The sequence below is a fragment of the Microcaecilia unicolor genome, chromosome 4 (assembly GCF_901765095.1).
Source record: "Microcaecilia unicolor chromosome 4, aMicUni1.1, whole genome shotgun sequence".
Classification (NCBI taxonomy): Eukaryota; Metazoa; Chordata; class Amphibia; order Gymnophiona; family Siphonopidae; genus Microcaecilia; species Microcaecilia unicolor.
In genome coordinates this window covers 113,553,602-113,569,625 of record NC_044034.1, presented here as the reverse complement: position 1 = coordinate 113,569,625, position 16,024 = coordinate 113,553,602, and positions in this window count along the sequence as shown.

Below are 16,024 nucleotides of genomic sequence, written 5' to 3'. Positions count from 1 at the left end.
AAGGGGCGATCAGGAAAGACAAAGCCGTAGCGGAGAGATTAAATTAATTCTTTGCTTCTGTCTTCACCGAGGAAGATTTGGGTGGGATAGCGGTGCCGGAAATGTTATTCGAAGCTGATGAGTCGGAGAAACTTCATGAATTCTCTGTAAACCTGGAGGATGTAATGGGGCAATTCTACAAACTGAAGAGTAGCAAATCTACTGGACCAGATGGTATTCATCCCAGAGTACTGATACAACTGAAAAATGAGCTTGCAGAGCTATTGTTAGAAATATGTAATTTATCCTTAAAATCGAGCATGGTGCCGGAAGATTGGAGGGTGGCCAATGTAACGCCGATTTTTTAAAAAGGTTCCAGAGGACATCCGGGAAATTATAGGCAGGCGAGTCTGATCTTGGTGCCGGGCAAAATGGTAGAGACTATTATTAAGAACAAAATTACAGAGCATATTCAAAAGCATGGATTAAAAAGTCAACATGGATTTAGTGAAGGGAAATCTTGCCTCACCAATCTACTACATTTCTTTGAAGGGGTGAACAAACGTGGTTAAAGGTGAGCCGGTTGATATTGTGTATCTGGATTTTCAGAAGGCATTTGACAAAGTATCTCATGAAAGACTCCAGAGGAAATTGGAGAGTCATGGGATAGGAGGTAGTGTTCTATTGTGGATTAAAAACTGGTTAAAAGATAGAAAACAGAGAGTAGGGTTAAATGGTCAGTATTCTCAAAGGAGAAGGGTAGTCTTTCCCAGTATGGCAATACTTACGTACTTATGTACTTATGTACTTATGAGGCAGATAACAAACTAAAACCCCAGACCCTCAGGTCATCATACCTCTAATCTATGCTTTCATCTCTCTCACAACTAAGGCACAACAAAATAAAAATAAAAGGTGAAACTATAACACTGTCCTCCATGAAACAATCACCAAGACCCATTAAGGAGGAGATTCTATATATGGCGCCTAAAACAATTGGTGCTCAAATCAGTGCCAACTAAACATATTCTATAATCAGAGCCTAGATTTAGGTGCCAAATTTTGATTACGCTTAGTTGATATCTCAGCACCTAAAACTATGAGGTCCTTTAACAAAAGCACATAAGGGCCTATGCGCATTCAGCGCGCGCCAAATTGGCATCACCGTCCGACTACCACATGCTTCGGGCAGTCATTCTAAATTTGGTGCATGCTGAAAACATGCGGTAGAAAATATTTTCTATTTTGTACCATGTGGTTGTTACCCGGCGGTAAACGGCAGTGGAAGTGTGCTGCATGCCTACCACCCGGGTGGCACGTGAGACCTTACCACTGTCAATGGATGGCATTAAGGTTGCAGGCCAAAAATGGACACGCACTGGTTTTTATTTTGTCGCATGTCCATTTTCTGTCCCCTTAAAAAAGGCCCTTTTTCCAGGACGTTTGAAACTCTGGCCTGGTGTGTGCCCAAAAGATGCACTTGCACTGCCGCAATCCTCTTTTTGCCACAGCATCCATTTATACCAACAAAAACGTGGTGTAAATCCCGGCACGTAGATTTACATTCACTGGACCATATTCTATAGCTACATGTGTAAATTTCAGAACACTGATAAAATGCCCATTTCCCCACCCATAATCACACCCTTTTTTGCCTGCATGTGTTAGAAGTTCGGCACACTTCATTACAGAATATGCTTAGCTAGTTCTACATGTAAATGCTAATCAGTGCCAATCCATGCTCATTGTTGCTTGTTAAGAGCGTTATCAATGCTGATTAACTTGTTAAGCCAATGAAGTTACGCGCGTAGTTATAGAATCTTCGCTGATTTTGGTGTGGATCTCAATAAAATTGTGCATGCAATTTTGAGTGCCATTTATAGAATTTGGGGGTCTATGTCTACATTCAGCACTGTACTCAATCCATACAGGACTAAATTTTATAAATAGTACACAAATTTGGGTGCCAAAAATGGGCGCTAAGTTGGGCACCATTTATAGAATAGCACCACAAGGATCTGTGCCAATTTTAGGCACAAGGATTTACACCAACTGAAGTCTGGTGTAAATTCTTCTGAGTAAATTAGTTGTGGATCCCCCAAATTCTATAATAGTGCACACATCTTTAGTGAACACCCTTGACCCGACCATGCTCCACCCATTTTCAGTTGCTTGCTAAACGATTTACACACACATCTTTACAGAATAGCACTCAGTAAGATGCACCTGAAAATCCTTATGGAGAGCGGCGATAAGTCCAATGTGGGCTTACTGCTCGCTCTTCTGGGACTACTGCCAGCCCAACGTGGCTGCCGATGACAGTCCTACCCCATTTCTGGGAGAAAAAGAAAACCCCCAGAAATGGTTTGTGTAACAGTAACCCGGCAGTAATTGTGCGTTGCTGTGGGTGTCACGATTGTGGTCGTGACCCCTCTCAGACTCACCTTATTTCCGGCAGTCAGCTTCTGAGCTGGCTTCTGTCTGTTCTTCCTGAGTTAGTTCTGTCTCTGTGTGCTGGATGCTTCCAGCATGACTCTGATTACTCCACTATATTGCACCTGTGTGTGTTAAGCCTCTCTGTGCTTCAGTATGCTTTCTGCCTGTGTCTTGGTTTGTGTTCCTCTTGCCCTCTGGTGGCCAGAACCGGTGGCTGCCATAGACTTTCCAGACTTTCTTTCTGGTCCAGTCCGGTCCAGATATTACAGCCCTCCAGACTTGGTTTGAAGTTTGGCAGCTAGCCTCACCCATAGCTGCCTCATGATTCCTGCAGCTGAGTTCAGCTGCTGATGGGATTATTACCACCTGGAACCTTTTCAGTTTACCTTTGCATCGTCTAAGGTCCCTGGTTTGTTGGTGCTTTGTTGTACTTCTGCCTAGTCTGGTTTCTTTTATAGTTCCTTGTCTGATTCTAGTTAGTCTGTGTGTAGTTTAGCTCAGGTTAATTTGCTTATTTCCCTAGTCTTGTTTCTGGTCTGTATTCCTTGTCTAATTTCTGTTTGTCTGTGTCCCTGTTTTAGTGGCTGCTCTGCAGCTTTCAGTCCTGTCTCTTGTCTGTCAGTATTTGTACCCTGTTTTAGTGGCTGCTCTGCAGCTTTCAGTCTTGTCTCTCTTGTCTGTCAGTATTTGTACCCTGTTTCAGTGGCTGCGTGGCAGCTTTCAGTTCCTGTCCTTTAGCTTGTCCATTTCCTGCTTTGTGTAGTATTGTCTGTCTGTGAGTCCTAGCCCAGTTTCCTGCCTTGCTTCCCATGTATATTCCTTTCCCCTCTGACCCTCAGTCCCTGTTCAGCCTAGTTGGTATCCAGTGCCTGCCCTGTCCAGTAAGTCCTGCCGGCCGCCTGCACCCAGGGGCTCAACTCCTGGGGAAGGGCGGTCAAGTGCAGGTGAAGTCTAGCTGTTTCTGTCAGAGTTCTGCCTTGTCTCTGGTGTGGGGTGGTTTTGCCTGCCACTGCCACTCCTTGGCAGTGGCCCAAGGGCTCACAAACCTAGTTTCTGCATTGAAAGCCTGACAGTGGGCTGCCCAGTTACCGCTGAGTTAGCGCGGGACACCTTATTGTCACCTCAATGGATGGTGGTACGGGGTCCCCACTGCATGGCCAGGCGGTAATAGTTTTCTTACCGCATGGCCATGTGTGTTTGGGGGCTTTTTACCCACTGCGATAAAAAGGACCCTGGCGAGCAGGAAAAATGGCCCCCACTGCTACCACAGGGCCCTTTTTCGCAAAGCTTGGTAAAAGGACCCCCCAAATTGTTGCCAATTAGTGCCGATAATTTATTAATTGTCTCCAATTATTGCCATTTAACTCTTCAATTGTGCACACACAATTATGGAATACACCTGTTGTGTATCAAATTTTGGCATGCAATTTGAAAGAAAGCATTCTACTTAATGATTTGAGAACATCTGTAATTCTGAGCTTTGTAAGTTGAGAAATATATTCCTACTCTATTGAATGGTTTGGAAAGAACAGTGATTTAGAGGTCTGTGTCAGAAGAGTTGATAACTCTCACAGTCAATGAGATCACTCAGTTATAATGCACTGATAAAGAGGCTTCTCGATATTTTACCTCTGAATAATGCCTAAATGTCAGGGGAAAGCTGCTGCTCGAGCCTCCCAGCAGCTTGAATTCCCCATTGTCAGTCCGATGGATCAGCATTTGAGGAGTCTTGGGCTGGTGGAGAGGTGCGGGGGTGGCTTGTTAGAGATGCCGGTTTGAAAGAGCATATAGCGATGCCTCCAGGGTTAGAAACATCGTTAAGCCCTCACCAAAGAGCTCCTCCCCCACAGCTGCAAGGAGCAAGCTCTCCGTTTGTTGAGACAGCAGTGCCTTCTACAGGAAGTATGCGGGGCACTGTTCTGAGTTAGGCTCAATTACACCAGTGGGAGACTGAGGAAGATTGTTTGGAAGTTCTCTTTGTGGAAAACAACCTTTCTGCAAGTATGACGGCAGATCAAGGAGTTGCCAAACTGGAGCAGGAAGGTGAATTTCATGAGCCTACATGAGTTATGTCTATTCCTAAGATTTTGCAAAAGTAGCCCACTGAGGTAACACTGGATTCTTTATGGTTATTAATTTCAGATTTGGGGGAAAACCTTGTTTTCACAAACTAGTGCTCTTACACAGAAGCTTTCTTGAGTAGAATTGAAAGCAGGACAAACTGAAATAGAGGTGAAGGTGTTGTCCTCTCGAGTGGATTGAATTAATAAGGATTTTTCTGGTATTCAGAATTTGCAGACCTCTTTTGTTAAAGATTTGTCTAATTTGAGAAATAAATGTGAGATCCTTGAAAATTTTGCAAGAAGCAACAATCTTTGCTTCTTAAATGTTCCAAGGGTATCTACTGTTATGCCCTTGGCAATGGTAAAGCACTATATGAAGGACATTTTAGGTATACCGGAGGGTAAATTTCCTCCTTTTTCACAAGTTTATTATTTACAGAGAAAAGCAGTGGAACAGCAGCAAAGTTCCGCTATGTTGAACATTTTGGACTCAGAAGTAGCCACCACAGCGACTTATCTCCAGATAAACAATGGTTATTGAGAATATTTTTCAAAAATAAAGACAAATTGTTTCTGGGTTTTAAGATCAAAATTTTTCCTGATGTATCAAGAGATACCCAATGCCGACATAAGCAGTTTTTGTTATTGAAACCTGGTGTTCTTGAAGTAGGGGAAACTTTTCTTAAGATATCCATGTAAATGTATTATTAAACACAATGCTGTGAAATATGTTTTCTTTGAATCTTCTCACCTATCAGCCTTTTTGGCAACCAAGCGGGTTTCAGGAGATTGAGTTGAGCTCTTCATTTAATAAGTATCTAACTCAAGTACCTGGGGTATGTTATTGCCTAAAATGTTTTCTTATATTTTTGTTTTACCCTCTCATTAACTCTTGTATCTCTATATTGTGGACTTTAGTGTTTATTTAATTTCCTTTTCAGAATGTTGTTTTGAAAGGTTTGATTTTCTTTTTGCAACACTTTTCTGTACAAGTGAAAATTGCTTGGATATAATGTTAAACTTTATAAATAAAATAAAAAAAAACAATGTTCTGATAAATATTCTTTATTGGGTCCTTTTAAAAAGCTGCAGTAAAAGGGGATTTGCACTAGTGTCCATGCATATTTGTGATGTACACCGAGGCCCCCTTTTACCACCACGGGTAAAAGGCTGTCATTTTTTCTCAAAAATAAATGGCCATGCAGTAAGTGAACCACTTGCTGTGCAGCCATTGTTGAGGTGACGGTAAGGGCTCCCGCGCTAAATCTACGGTAACTAAGCAGTGCACGGCACTGCCCAATTACTGCCGGGTAAGCACCAGTGCTAAAAAAATAGAAAATATTTTTATAGTGCTGGAAATGGCGCAACCTGAGGCTGGAAATTACCGCAGGGCTCCTGCGGTAGTTCTGGATTGGCATGCGGCAAGCCTGTTCCACACGCCAACCATTTAGTAAAAGGGTACCTAAATGGCCAGTATCTTATAATTGTGGTTCCATGTTCTAAACAAATTAATAATTAAGCAAAGCACTTCACTTTGAAATTACTGAGTAGAGACATTATTGTTACCTCAGGTACTATTTAGAGCAGATGTTCGTAGCTGGTATGTCATGGTGAACCACAGGTGTGTTGTAAAATTTTAGCCTCTTGATTTGATTTATTAATTTAATATACCACTTAGCTCAATAGTATTAAAGTGATCTACAAAATAAAATTAATAACTTATAGTGGTTTATAAATACAAATGAAAACACACAAACCAGGCAGGTGGCATTTCACTCTCCTTTCATGCCACACCATACACAACATATATCCACACCTGACAATTTATCTGAGAAAAGAGTGGAATTTATTAGGGCCGCAGCATTCTACAACTTATATATGTAAATACATTCACATTATTGAGCAATTTCGTTCATGCATACATCTTACAGTGATAAGCAATCAGATATATGATTCCATTTCTATCTGGAGCATTTGGGGCAAGGTGGCCTAGCCTTTAGAGTCACACATATTCCTCAATTTACCTTAGTCATGATGTAAATTTTCTGCTCCACCTAGGGCATGTACCACTGACATGCCTAGGTGCTAACATCCCAGATTTCCTCTGGGGATCACAGTAAAAGCGTCCCTTGCAACCGTTGACTCTCTTTCTTGAAGCCTTCAGCCTCCCCATTCCATCCAAAAGACAAGCATATGGGCCCGCTTTACTCCATCAAACACCCCATTGTTGTGCTCCCATTTGGAGCCCTCTAGGCAGGCAGCCAGCCAGGAAATATTATGCAGCTGCACCCGCACTGTAGCCGCTCTGGAGTCTGCACCATCATGTGCCACTGGCTCTGTGTCGCTGTGCCCCCACTCCCCTCACCGCCAGTCTCCAACAGCCCACAACAAAAGCCCTCTGTTACTAACCCAAAGAACACTGCCAGACAGTTTTCTGCTTACAAGATGCTGTTCTTTTGCGCTTTGGAAAGCATCAACTGGCATTTTTCAGCGCACCTGTAAAAAATCTTTTTTTTTTTTTTTTTTGCTGAAAATGGACATGAGGCAAAATCAAAATTGCCGTGCGTCCATTTTGGGTCTAAGACTTTACCGGAAGCCATAGACCTAGCGGTAAAGAATTTGGGCGGTAAGGACCTACGTGCATCAGATGCCACTTGGCGCACGTCCGCTACGTGTGCCAGAAAATAAAAAATATTTTTCATATGTATGTAGCGGACACGCGCTAAAATTAAAGTTACCGTAAGGGCCACGTGGTAACTGGGCGGTAACTCCAATTTGGCGTGCATTGGGCATGCGTAGGTACCTACGTGGCTTAGTAAAAGGGGCCCTCAAAGTGTCACATATCTGGGCCATAACGTTGCTGAAATAACCAGGTTTTTAACACTTTCATAATAGAAAAAATATTTAGGAATGCCCTCTTCCAGAGATAAAACTTTGATAGGTTACAGCCGCCCCTGTTGGCAGCAGTTTTCAGATTAAAGCTGGACGAGGAGCAAACAGAAGAAGGTAGGGAGCACTGAACACAGTTTCCTTAGCTGGATATAAAAGTCCTTCTTAGTGGAAGGGAAGGTGATACCAGAGCGGTGGGCAGGAGGAAAAGAAAGGTGTAGATGCCAGGGGAATCATAAGGGAAGGTGATGGTGTGCCACAGCAAAATGAGTCTAGGGCTGGGTATGACATGACATGACATCTACAAGGTTAGGAATTTATGATTTAGAGGAGTACACAGTTTGCAGCTTCAGCTGCATCCTAGTCAGTCTTTATCCACCTCAACGCTGTATGCCTCACTTAGATGTGGATCATTGAATTGTCTGAAGTGAAATCTCTTCTTCATGAATCAGATGCTATATGAGATTTGCATGCAGAAAGCACTGAGATCATTGCAGGATGCTTTGATTGGTCCCCAGAGAGCTATTAGTCTTTAAGTTGTCAATGCCATTAGTATCAGAATGCCAAACCTGATCTAGGGGAAGTACAGCAAGGTCAGAGCATAGCAATGACTCAATGCTCTGAATCATTACTGAGCCGTGTTCTCTGTGGTCAGGATGATCACAGTACCCTAATCATTCTGCTAATCTGGAGGGCTCAGCAGGAGCTATAAAAACTAGGCATCATGAAAAAAACACAACTTTTATTTGGGAATTAGATATTCCATCTATTCCTTGTTAGTATGGAAGAAAAAGAAATCTCAAAAACCTGTATTTCAGATTTAACACAACAACTATTTGTGAATCTTATTAGGATAAATGCTTGCTATGTTTCTTACCATCCCGTTATAGAGTTATTTGCAGTATCAACACTTGAAATTATTGTAACTCACAATGAATTACTTTTAGAAAATAAAAATAAATTATACTTGCTTACAAGGATCACTTTGTAACTTTTGCAAAAGATTTTCATTGGGGCATTCCTGAAAATAGAGTGATTTTGGAATCCCAGCCAGTGGATATAAATGCATTTTGGCACTTTTAAATGGGATATTCAGGCATTTTGACCAAAACAGTGAAAACCAGTTACATAGCCAGACCTTGAATTGTGGGGAGTCCTGAGTCCAAAGTACTGTATTTGGGGGGGGGGGGGGCGCAAAACGTTGCCCCCAATCTATGCCCCCACCCTTGCCCTGTTCTCTTTGCTCTCACTTAATCTTCAAATACCTGAGCTGGAAGGGGTTCTCAAGGGCTGCAGTTGTACCGCCCCCTCCCCCTCCTAATAAAACAGTTGCATGGTAGATTACTGGACACTCTCTCAGTCCAGTGGAAAATCTTTCTCTTCTTGGAACATCTATCACTCCCGTACAATCATTTTATTACCTTGGAGTAACTCTTGACTAACTTTCTTTTGCTCCTTATGTCTACTCTTTACTATGGGACCTTTCACTCAACCAAGGACTAAACCACAATATTATATAGAAGTATTACTTAACATGCAGAAAGTGGTTTGCAAATAATGTGGTAATAGTTATTTATATGTAATGGAGGAAAAAGCCTGTGTAACCCCGGTCAAAAATTTATAATTATATGACTCACGGGGTGAGTTTTTCATCGGCTAAAAACCCCCTAGTTCTTTTGCTTGCAATTTAGATTTGTGGATTATACGATCAGTACTTCATTCAAGTATAATTGTTATATTGAAGCATAGTTATCTTAGTCGTCCGATGGGGTCCCGTTTCGCCGTTTAGGCTTTGTCAAGGAAACAGACCTCGTGCTTATGCCGATATCTGCAACAATTAGAACCACAATAGTAAGCCATCCTCTGATCGTTCAGTGTCAAAACTATTACTAATAAAGCATTCAAAATATTTTCCAGCACAGTTTGTTATTATTTGCAAACCACTTTCTGCATGTTAAGACCTCTTTACTATGGTCATGGTTCTTTGTATTGCAAAAATTACATTGTATTAGGACATTTTTGGATCATGATTCATTGCATTCACTGGTGCTTTATGTACTGGTAACAAAAATAGATTACTGTAATATTGTTTTTGCAGGCTTACTGAAGTACACTTTGAAAAACTCCAAACTCTGCAGAACACTGCTGCCCGTCTTATCTGTTATGCTAGTAAATATGACTCAGTTTCTCTTCTTTTTCAGAAACTTCATTGGTTATCTATTCCTTACCGAATTCAATATAAAATACTTCTTTTAGCTTTTAAAACTTTCAGAATCGGTTCCCTGCTTTACCTCTCTTCTCTTACCATCCCTTATTCTCTTATGTATTCGTTATGCTCAATAAATGACCATCATATGGTACTCCCAGGCCCTAAAGCTGCCAAGTATGAGCGCACACATCACAGTGCTCAGTTTCACTTAAACGTGCAGGATGTCAGGACTCAAGATAGCAGCACAGATCAGCGAATGCGGCGTGCCGGAGACCGGCACTGAAGAAAGCTTCGGCTGGCGGGGGTTGGGTAACCCTGCCAACAAAGGTATCTTGCGGCGGTGGTGGTGGGGGTCGGAAGTGGCGGGGGAGTTGCGGCGGCGACGGGGGGTGTCAGAAGTGGTGGGGGAGGGGCGGCAGTTGGGGGAGGCAGGTTAAAATGTGCCCCCCCACCTTGGGCTCTGGACCCCTCTCCCGCCGAGGTCTGGCTATGTCCCTGTGCATGAGTAGCGCAAACCTGTGGAAAAACTGAAAGAAATCCACCCTAGGAAATGCGCATGATGTGGTAAATCTAAAGTATTAATGACATAATAAGTAATAATGTTATAGTGTCATTATATATTTTAATAAGAAGTATTTTATGAAACGATTTGGGAATTTTTTTTGTTTTAGATATATTGATTGTCTCCTCCACAGTGGACTTGAAATGTAAAGATGAGTATAACCCGCATCCTTGTTTAACCTGCACTAGACACTTCCAGCATGTAAAAATATATACACCCCACAGGTTATATTTACAAAAATATGGTAATAGTATATAGTACACATATGTGCTGCTATTCTGTGCACTTATTCACAAGTTACGAGTAACTATATGTGCCGGGTTATATGATTAGCCTACCCAACTTTAAGTGAGTCACATTTTTGACATGGTTTCACAGTGGAACTACCTACAATTGGACCTCTAATTACTTATGGTCTCTTTTACTAAAGCACATCAAGTAGTTAACACATGAATTAGTGCAAGTTAGCTGTTAACGCATGAGCATGGCAACTGTTACTATGCTGGCATGACAGCACACAGCAAGTTGCATGTTAACTGCATGCTATGTTAGGGAGCGGGAACAGTGTGGATTGTGGGTGGAACGTGGGTGTGAAATACATACTGCAGTTGGCACATAGGGGCCCTTTTACTAAGCTGTGTAAGTGTCTAAGCATGCCCAATGAGTGCCAAAATGGAGTTACCGCCTGGCTACCGTGTGGCTCTTGCGGTAATTTCATTTTTGGTGCATGTCCAATACATACATCTGAAAATTAATTTTTATTTTCTGACGCGCGTATTGGGTGCACACCAAGTGGCATTTGATGCGCATAGGTCATTACCACCTGGTTATCGCGTGAGTCTTTACCTCTAGGTCAATGGCTGGTGGTAAGGACTCAGACCCAAAATGGGCACGCGGCAATTTTCATTTTGCCATACGTTCATTTTCAGCAAAAAATTTAAAAAAGGCCTTTTTTATAGGTGTGCTGAAAAAATCATTCTACTGCAGGCCATTTATTTATTTATTTATTAGTATTTTTAATAATTCACAAAACAATGTGACTGTGCAATTCACATTCAGTTCAATGAAAAGAAAAATATTTAGCTCAAAAATACAAGGAAACAATAAGAACAATTCCTTCCTGGAAAGTTGGAAGTGGTTACCCATAGGACGACTATGCTGGTCACTTTTGTGTTGGAACCAGACCGGAGTGCTGTATTAAGACTTTCCCTAAGACATTTAGAAAGACTGTTTATGGGTTCCAAGGTTAGAATTTTTCCTGACTTATCTAGGCCAACGCAAATGAGATGCAGGGCCTTTTTGGAACTGCGCCCCAGAGTCGAGGCCATGAGTGCAAATTTTGTACTACGTTTTCCTTGTATATGTAATGTAATGCTTGAGGGTAAACAATTTCAATTTGTGGACCCTAAACAGCTTAAAGATTTCTTAGATGCTAGAGTTGAGGTGAATACTGCAGGCCATTTTTCAGCGCACCTTAGTAAAAGGACCCCATAGCTTTTACTAGAAACTGACACGTGTGGTTAGTGCATGTGCTTTTACTGTTTCCTCAAGAGGAGGCAGTATATGGATATGCACTAATTGTGAATGACCTTAATGCACAATAAAGACTTTTCTGTGCTATGCATTCCCCTAACCAGGGGTGTTCTATGTTGTTCCTTGATGCCTGTGTCTCAGTCAGGTTTTCAGGAATTCCCCAATGAATATGCATGAGAGCTATTTGCATACAATGGAGGCAGTGCATGCAAATACATTTCAAAAAAACAATAAGGCAGGCGATCTGTAAATTTCAATGTGGAAACAAACAAAGCAGATCAGTGGTAGATACAAACAAATCTTTAGGGTTTCAGCCTAATAAAATGTGCAACACAGGCCGTGTTTCATCCAAAGAGGCTGTGCCAAAAAGCTAAAATGGTGTATTTGCTAATTTCCACCATATAAAATTAATGGCCAACTGAGTATGGCACCAGAGCAGATAAAAAACCCAGCACAATAAGCACTGTAGGCCGCATTGGATGATACACATACATTTTTTAGGCACAAAGCTTTCTGTTCCACATATCAATAGCTCTGTAAGTGAAAGTTAAATTCAAAATTACCAAATCACAGTGCAAAGCATTCGCACTGATTTCTTAATTTATATTTTCATGCTTTTAAACTTCAATCACCTGATATTAGAGGACACATCAGTTGCAATATAATGCCATACGAAAACCAGCTTTGAATAAAAGCTGACAGGTTCTATTTACCAAGGAGCTGAACTTCATAAATATTTTCCTAGCTATATTTTTTGTGTTGATATTAATTGCTAGAATTAAAGAATTAAAATAAATTATCCATCTGTTCAGTGGGATGCAACAAAGCAGGGCTTACACTGATGCCAATTCTCCCTAAATCAGAAAAATATGGCAGACAAATATTTGTTAAATGTGGTGCTTAAAAATAATAATCCTCGTATAGATTCATGTCTCAGAGCCCCTTTTTCTCAGAAAAATAAAAGTTGCAATTCATGAATTTTGAAGAAAGTATGAATATAGATGGCTTTCACCCTGAATGATGTCACATATTATCAGCCACATTACAGTATGTATGACCTTTATTATTCCATTCTGGATATATGGAGGCCCAGTGTCGGCTGAGACCCTTTAAACAGCTGATCCTTTGATTTAAGACCCACTATTTTGCAATTTCTCCCTGGCAGGATATTATACGTATGAGTCTCACATCAAATAGAGGGCTGGCCTAGGTAATCTGATCTGGTTGATGGGCCTTGAAAAACTGAAGTTGCTTTTCAGAGTCCCAGGGCTGCTAGCTGTGGTTACACTGGTTCTCTTCACCTTTGTTTTATTGTCAGGCTTTCCATTGGTTCTAAATTGTGTGTTAACTGCTTAACACTCTTAAATAAAAGGGCCCTTTAGTTGTGGTACTGGAGCTAAGATAAGGAAATGCAGTGTGGCATGGTGGTATCAATGGTGTGGAGTTTTAGGGCTGTTGACCAGTAATTTTTCTGGGGTAAGGTAGCATGTGGCTGATTGCCATGGGCAGAATTAGGCCTTGATATTCAATGCACCAGCCTCTGGGTCTTATGTGAGTCACGGCCAATATTCAGCCATAATGTACGTAAGACACTTATGTGGGGCCTGTCTGAATATTGGTTGGTATGCCCTTATCACCTCTAAGATCCCCTCCCTCCCCTGTGATCTGGATTCCCCTTCCTCTCACAAGAGGAAGGACCCGACCAAGCCTCCCTCCACTCTCCCACACCCCTCACCACCATAGGCTTTTATTGGTGTTCTCCAGACTTTCCTTGGGGTTTTTGATTTTTGGTTGATTGGGTTTTTGATAAACAAACAAAGCATAAAATAACTAAGGGCTCCTTTTACAAAGCCACAGTAGTGATTAACAGTGCGCCAAATGTGACAAAGCCCATTCAATTCCTATAGGCTTTGACACATTTAGCATGTGATAATCACTACCGTGGCATTGTAAAAGGAGCCCTAACTAAATAATTATATTGAAGTAGGTGTGTTTGTTACATATTTTGTGGTCAAGGTGTCACTTATTTAAAGAACACTCACATGGATTATATTAAGCAAATTAAATATGGAATAAATTTTAAGGAAATGAATGGTTTAACTTAGGTATGCTTGAGTTTAACTGTGATTTGGTGAGTAAGATTGGAGTTTGGTATATTGATGTTTGTGGTTAGAATACAAATTAGTATCTTAATTCTAATTTTGAATTATTTAATTCACATTTACCCTTGGATTCTATATATGGCACTTTGAGTTGTGTACAAAATTTGAACACGGGTCCCATTTGAGCATGGAATTTAAGTAAATAACAAGCCAATCAGTGTTGATAACTGAGCAATAACAAACAATTATTGGCACTAATTGGCAATAATTAGAATTTACATGTGCATCTTTGTAGGCGTATACTATAAAGAAATGAGCGTAAATTTTAGTGCGTAGATCTGAAAAGGGGGTATGGCAATGAGAGGAGCATGGGTGGGTTGGAGGCATTCCTAAACTTTATGTGCATTGCTATAAGATTAGGGGGATCTGCGCCTAATGTACGCATGGGGATTTACACCAGGTTTTCCTTGATTGAAAGAAATTTTGTTATTTTTCTCCCCCTCTTTTTTTTATAGTGATTTATGTTAGTGGAGTGTTTAGATTTGCACCAGCTGGATAAGCCATTGTCTGAGTGTTCATTGGTCTTTCTTAATTCACTGTCTTACCTATTAAGTTTTAACTTGTTACACTGGTGCACTGTTTTAGTAGTTATAGTTTGGTTGTTTAATATAATTTTATTTGTTTTGTATCTGATGACTTTTACATGGATTGTTCATATTATTTATTTATTTAAATGTCACCAATTGTACTTTTTACATATATACAGTGGGGGAAATAAGTATTTGATCCCTTGCTGATTTTGTAAGTTTGCCCACTGACAAAGACATGAGCAGCCCATAATTGAAGGGTAGGTTATTGGTAACAGTGAGAGATAGCACATCACAAATTAAATCCGGAAAATCACATTGTGGAAAGTATATGAATTTATTTGCATTCTGCAGAGGGAAATAAGTATTTGATCCCCCACCAACCAGTAAGAGATCTGGCCCCTACAGACCAGGTAGATGCTCCAAATCAACTCGTTACCTGCATGACAGACAGCTGTCGGCAATGGTCACCTGTATGAAAGACACCTGTCCACAGACTCAGTGAATCAGTCAGACTCTAACCTCTACAAAATGGCCAAGAGCAAGGAGCTGTCTAAGGATGTCAGGGACAAGATCATACACCTGCACAAAGCTGGAATGGGCTACAAAACCATCAGTAAGACGCTGGGCGAGAAGGAGACAACTGTTGGTGCCAAAGTACGAAAATGGAAGAAGTACAAAATGACTGTCAATCGACAAAGATCTGGGGCTCCACGCAAAATCTCACCTCGTGGGGTATCCTTGATCATGAGGAAGGTTAGAAATCAGCCTACAACTACAAGGGGGGAACTTGTCAATGATCTCAAGGCAGCTGGGACCACTGTCACCACGAAAACCATTGATAACACATTAAGACATAACGGATTGCAATCCTGCAGTGCCCGCAAGGTCCCCCTGCTCCGGAAGGCACATGTGACGGCCCGTCTGAAGTTTGCCAGTGAACACCTGGATGATGCCGAGAGTGATTGGGAGAAGGTGCTGTGGTCAGATGAGACAAAAATTGAGCTCTTTGGCATGAACTCAACTCGCCGTGTTTGGAGGAAGAGAAATGCTGCCTATGACCCAAAGAACACCGTCCCCACTGTCAAGCATGGAGGTGGAAATGTTATGTTTTGGGGGTGTTTCTCTGCTAAGGGCACAGGACTACTTCACCGCATCAATGGGAGAATGGATGGGGCCATGTACCGTACAATTCTGAGTGACAACCTCCTTCCCTCCGCCAGGGCCTTAAAAATGGGTCGTGGCTGGGTCTTCCAGCACGACAATGACCCAAAACATACAGCCAAGGCAACAAAGGAGTGGCTCAGGAAGAAGCACATTAGGGTCATGGAGTGGCCTAGCCAGTCACCAGACCTTAATCCCATTGAAAACTTATGGAGGGAGCTGAAGCTGCGAGTTGCCAAGCAACAGCCCAGAACTCTTAATGATTTAGAGATGATCTGCAAAGAGGAGTGGACCAAAATTCCTCCTGACATGTGTGCAAACCTCATCATCAACTACAGAAGACATCTGACCGCTGTGCTTGCCAACAAGGGTTTTGCCACCAAGTATTAGGTCTTGTTTGCCAGAGGGATTAAATACTTATTTCCCTCTGCAGAGTGCAAATAAATTCATATACTTTCCACAATGTGATTTTCCGGATTTAATTTGTGATGTGCTATCTC